The sequence below is a fragment of the Aricia agestis genome, chromosome 4 (assembly GCF_905147365.1).
Source record: "Aricia agestis chromosome 4, ilAriAges1.1, whole genome shotgun sequence".
NCBI lineage: Eukaryota > Metazoa > Arthropoda > Insecta > Lepidoptera > Lycaenidae > Aricia > Aricia agestis.
The window spans coordinates 19,011,270-19,017,905 of NC_056409.1; the positions used below are offsets into that span (position 1 = coordinate 19,011,270).

The 6,636-nt window shown below is 31.8% G+C and overlaps 1 long non-coding RNA gene across 1 annotated transcript in view; it reads left to right on the forward strand.

Moving 5' to 3' along the window:
- Window positions 1–6,044, forward strand: part of LOC121726090 — a 50,682-nt gene extending 44,638 nt beyond the window's left edge. Inside the window, exon 3 of the long non-coding RNA XR_006035482.1 lies at window positions 6,017–6,044. This is a non-coding gene — a long non-coding RNA (uncharacterized LOC121726090). The remainder of the gene's footprint in view (window positions 1–6,016) is intronic.
- Window positions 6,045–6,636: the final 592 nt, after the last annotated feature.

Below are 6,636 nucleotides of genomic sequence, written 5' to 3' on the forward strand. Positions count from 1 at the left end.
AAATAGCTTCTAATGTGGAAAATCCGAAAAAATATTATAACACACATTTTAGTTTAAAAATACTTTCAACATTATCGCGTGGAAGGTGAAATTTATTACGGTCAAAAAACCCAAGGGTAAAATTCGAAAATTTTCTAACTGTTGAAAAGTTGTGGAATGAACTTTCTGCGGTTTGAACATCGGATTGTCCTTTCAGAAACTTAAAATAGCAACGTTTCAACGATGATTTAGTATTATGAATTAGAAATTTGAAAAATATAAATTAAAATCTGAATCTCAAACGCATAAAATACTATAAAAACTTAATTATAATGTTTTTTATACATATCTAAATAACTAAAACGCATTTAAAATACTGTAAAGACTTAAAATGTTTTTTTTTTATATATATTTAAAAATGGACGGTTCCCGCGCAATACACAAACTTCAAAAAGGCGAAACGGCGTTGCGGGCACCAACTATGAAATTATAATTTAAAGACACAAAACATTGATAGACCACAGAGATGGACATACGCCATTTTTGATCGCAGCAGTGGATAAATACCGAGGTAATTCTAATAAGAACACATCAGAGCGCGGAAACCTGTATAAGGTCACGGGCGTGCCAGGTTAAGCTCTGTGTAGCCAAATTTAAATATTTTGGATGAGACTTAATATGGAAGATTCCCAACTCCCAAATACATTTTCCTCTCGTTTAATATTAAGATCATAGGGGATTACTTTGTGAGTTATATCAAGAAAGCCAAGGACGAAGATTACGAAAAAAGTGTGTTTCTTGTCCAATTTTCTGTATAATTTTCTTTGAATTTTAGATATTTTAAATGACACCAAAATTGTTTCGTTTCGGTACAATAAATATTAAAATACAATATGAATGAGGAGATACATTATAGCAATCTTAACTCAGTTTCTGTGTTCAGAACTATGCTGCTAAGCTGTTGTGTAAGTAAGTGTTTAGCGTAATATTTAATAACTGTTGAAAAGTGAGATTAAAAGATAATTAGTCTCAAACAAAAAACAATAATTTAACACGTGAGTACTCTCAAAACATTTTGAACTCTACGTTTGTAGAATAATCTAACTACATAATAATATTTTGTATAATGTGTAAAAACAATAAAACAGAACTCGTACAAGCAGCAATAGGATTACCGGGACCTTTCCAATAAGCCCTACAAGTCCTGCGCTTAGCAGTTCTAAAACTTCTAATTCTAGTTTTAAAAGAACATAAAAATTCCTCTCGTGTATTGGGCCATCCGACAAAACACGTTTGTGAACTCGAGTCTCTGGGTGGCGCGGCCTAATATCCCTCAGAAACACCGCTAGCTTAGACCGCAGCATTATCTAGACGTAAAATAAATTTCTCAATCGCGTTTGCATGCCTCGTACCACCCTTGTACTTTAGTGTTACTATATCAAATACTGGATCATGTAACTTCAATTAACGTTGGATAGATTTATGTGTTAGATTTGCTTCGGTTTTACCGTTGTTTTGCAATTCGCTTTGGGTGTGATGAAATTATCTGGTAATAATGGAATTGTGTTTTATACATCTACTGAATTTATGACTTTGATATTTACTTTATTTGTCCATTATTCTTCTTGTGACAATTAATTAAGGTAGTCATAAAAATATACTTTTTGGTATTTTTAGATAGTTGTGCATATTTATAAAATGTGATTTCCTACTGATGAACAATAAGTATTTTGTATTTCTACAAAAAATGTAAGTTAAGATTTTGTCCTCAGATTTTAGAGCTTTATCTTTACTTTTATAAGTACAAAGTGTTCTTTTAATGCAAAGTAAGATGAAAACAATTGCGTCTATCATTACAAAGCATCTGACCTCCCAAACCGGTTCTTGACGAGCGGCGATTAAGTAATCTCCCCGCTGTTACACCGATTCCAACTTAATTTCTTCATTTTGTTGCATCTCAGCATTCTTGTTGCTCTAACTCGAAACTGAATTCCATCGAAAACTCGAAAGCCCAATTTTTCTAATGGGTTTTTCGAAATTTCGCAACGCAATCAAAATGCTTTCCTCGTAATTCTGTCTCTATTTTGGTATTTAAACGTGTTGCGACGGGATACTTGTGTGTTCCGATCTCGGAAGAATTCTCGATCAAGCCTGGAAGCCGCGATTCCTGTCTAAGGAAACGGAATTATGTGTGCTATGTCTCTTTTTGTCTTGTGTCTCAATTAGCGCATCTCGAAGAAATGTGCTCAGATTGTGGACTAGTAGACTGTTGATATTATTAACTTATTTACAGCTTTTTCTTCCCCCAATTTTCAAAGTTATAAAAAGAACTTTAGTAATTTAGCAATTGATTTTTCCGTAACGTCATACAGACATTATAAAATAGCACGACGAAATGAACGACACAATAAAGACGATCTTCTTTTATAAAATTCCATCATCAAAAAACCGTGATCGGGAAGAAAATAAAGTTATCAGATCTATTTTGTCACTGTTCGATGTTACTGAGAAATGGCGAAGGAAATGGGGAACACTTAAAATAGCTTTTCAGTATCGATAAAATTATATAAATTTTGTAGTTTACAGTTATATTCTCTTCACCTATAATCATAGAATCGTTAGGAACCTACGCAGTAATATTAGTGCTCTTAATTATGAAGTATTCAATGAAGTGCATGATGGTAAGTAGGTAATAATTTTCGATCATATTTCATCATAAAACTATAAAAAAACAAAACCTTTTTACTATAATGCAATTTGTAGAACTAATATTTTTAATAATGTAATTTTAAACCCGTCAAATAACGTTTACAACAATTAAAGCCAATTCTAGGTGGGTACTGTCTATACTGGAATTTGTAATACATTTTGGCTCGTAATAAATTGCTCTGATATTATTTTCCTCATTAGGCTTTTTGACGAGCTCCGAACTGTCAACGTTGATGGACACGCACGCTGCAGATCGCCTGAAAATTGCGTGGCCTGCCACATGGTTCGTTATCCCTGGTATTACGCCGACAGGATGATTTGGGTTACATATATATTTAGTCTAATAGACCTCTTCTTTAAGCATATTCTCCATATGCTTGTCTAAATCATCTCTTACTACTTTAAACAGCTATGTTCTACTCTGTTTACACAGCCCCTTTGTATCTCATTTCATTGTGATTTTTTAAAACAGATGCAATTTTGAAATCTGTTTTACGTTTTAGAATAGCTTTATTGAATTTTAACGTTTCGATTCATACGATAGCTCCATTAATCTTGTAAGGAGCTATGACCTTGCCTTAACGTTTGCCCCCTGACAGCCTAGAAATCCGATATGGAATCGTGATCGAGATGTCGTTTTGATGTTTTTATCTCAGTTCGTGAACCGTTTTTGAGGCAACTATGTTTGCTTTTAAAATTCTGTTTCCTCTTTTATGTTTCGTAAGTTTGGGTTGACAGTTGACTATGAAAAATTCTCAACATAAACGGCAAAGCTGACTCTCACGTATCTTTGGTGATTGTCTCAAGTCTAGAAGCTAGAGACTAGTCAACAATTATTATAGCGAATAACTAATAAATTTATAGTATTAATCGCTAGATGACATATGCAACTCCATTGCTGCAAAATTATTCATTTATCGCACGGGAAGTTTACATTTTACCGCGATAAAATTTATCCTATTTCCCAACATTAAGTACCTCCATACCAAATTTCAACAAATTCGGTTAAGTAGTTTGAGCGTGAACGTTACAAACAAACAGACATATAGTATTTCACATGTATGATATTGGTACGGGCTGTTGATAATGGCTAGAATCCATAGAATAATGAATGTCAAAATATTATCTGATTCTTGTGCTATTTGTAATACCGTCAGTTCTGGATCACTAAAAGTGAAATAAATTTTAATGTAACCATAAAATACACTTTGCTTTTAATTCAGGCAGAAACTCTCTGTAAGTAATTCAGCTTTACCGTTCCACCTTTAATTTACTGTGGGCTTTTAATTATTTATTAATTTAATTAAAGATCAAAAGAACCCATTTTTATGTTCCAAAGAGTATTTCACTATGGTCGTTATCACAGATTACGTGAGTGTCATAAAACCTATAATAGATCTCATATATCACATTCAACTAGTACTATAAAACTGGCGTGCCCATGCAAACATTTTTTAAATTATATCTCAAAAGTGAAACAGTTCTTTGACGTATTTTATGGTTATTTTATTACATGTTAAATCTGTTTGATTTATTTTGATTAGAACGTCATCTAAGACGCTAAGCGGTATGAGATTTATAATATTTTAAATATTTATTTTTACACAGTCGTTAAAGTTATGTAAGAGAATTTAGCTCTACCTGGCCACCTACTAAAATTGTGAGCATTTTATAATCGTCATATACGATATTAAATTAAATAAGATGGAAAGGTAGGTTTAGATAGTCAGAAACTTTAGTAAATAAAAGCTTGAAACTGTTTAGTGTAAGCTTACAAAATGAAACGTGATACCTTGTTTTAAAACGCTGTCCAAATGAAAATAATAGCATTTGTTACATTTAAGAATAACTACAATATCACAGCTAAAATAAACTCATTTCAGCTACCAGTGATATTCTCAAAAGAGAAGCACAAAACGAGCAGTAATATATTAGAACTTTATTATTTTATTACAAAATGTATTACAAAACTGTACTTCGAAAATCGGAACTATGTCCTAGTCAAGAATCCAGATAGAATTGCCATTACTGTCTTCGAGCAATGGCATTTTCTAAATAAATTCCATTGCCCTTAGGTCCCCTTAGAGGGTGAGGGACGACTTTTCTGCTTTGTTTTCTATCGACACCGTAATAAATAAGGTGGCAGCTCGTAAACTCCACTTTAGTGACGTTTCTACGGCCATGTTTATTGGACACGGAATTATAGTCTTTGATTGATTCCACTTTTAAATTACTTTAGATCTAACTCGAATACTTTATTTTATGGTTTGTACTTGAGGCTACATTAGACTTAGCCTCTTTCATCTACCTTGATTAACATAAGATATACTGTAGTCCTTAAAATTATCGCCATTGATTGATTCCACTTTTAAATTACTTTAGATCTACCTCGAACACTTTATTTTATGTTTTGTACTGGAGGCTACATTAGCCTTAGCCTCTTTCATCTACCTTAATTACCATAAGATATATTTATAGTCCTTAAAATAATATAATAATTAATGATAAAATAGTTCGTTTTTAGACAAATTATAATGTTATCTATTTCAGATCCACCTTACTCTTTTTTTGTATATTCTTAAATTAAAAAACTTTAATGTCATAGTCTAATCTTTAGTGCTAAATTAACAGTTTTTTGTGTTGATATTTTTATCTCCAAGATAGCTGAGAGTCATAAAATCTTCTTAAAGACGCCGCGGATATCAAGAAGTAGCATATTTAAAGATCCTTTTAGATCGCTATCCATAAAATTGTAGAAATTGGTCTGAATTGGCCTTATTAGTCTGAGTTTAAGGTGATTTTGTTGACGTAAAAAAATATCATCCAGGTTCACATAATCATCCACAAATCTTCAATCTGCATCAAAAAGTGAAAAATACTTTTCATATTAACTATATTATTACTTTTCAACATATTTTTTACTACCACTTATAACAAAGTTTATAATTATTATTTATCTAGCTCTATGATTATTTGATTACACACATGAATGAAAGGTATATTCAAATACGTTTCAAAATTTCCTCTCGCTTGGTTAATTAAGACATGGATTATCAAACGTTTGGGTAGTAAATAAATTTGTTATCTATAACTTAGAGTACAGGCGTCTCCATAACACGCTCTTATCTAAAAATAGTAAGTCGTAATGTGGAGTTTCTTTGATCCTACACCTACGTGCATTTAAAACGTAATAATCCTCCCATGATACTAATGCACTGTCAATTTTAATGTTTTTTTAGATAAGCAACAAGAAAGTCTAAATAACAACATGATTCTTGGTACACTTGTAATGGAGTTGTGACATTGATGACATTCTTTATTTTTACAGGTGCATGACCATCCTGCGTAAATAGGTAAGTTACTAAGTTAAAGCCTCCAAACTTTCTCACTTATGATAAAAGAATTGCCGTTTCGTGGGTCTCTTTATTACTGCTAATCGAATTCTCATGCAGTTTTCACCTATCAATAGATTAGCTCCTGAGGAAAGTTTTAAAGCAGTAATTGTAAAGAAGAAACATTCTTTAAAGCCGGCAAAGTGGTCGGCAAAAGCTTATGATAATCAACAACGTAAAAACAATTAATACAAAACATTTAAGAAATAAAAAAGGCTTGAAGAAAGGTTTGTACATGTAAAACATCATTGTTACCACACCATAACAATAAAAGACCTGGAAACCGGAACAGATTGAAATGGGTACAAGAATATAGCATTTGGGTCCATTTAGGTCCGTTTTAGATACAAGGATATATTATGTCACAAAAGAATAAGGGAGTAAATTAATATTCTATTCAAAATGTGGTAGAAACAAAACAACTTTTCCATTTCTGTCTTAAGCTTATGAATAACGTAAAAGGACTAAAGAAAATAAATTATAAAATAATAATTGAACAGTGAAATTAAAACGCCATAACTCTACGTCAAAAATAAATCAAAAGAAGTTTTAATTA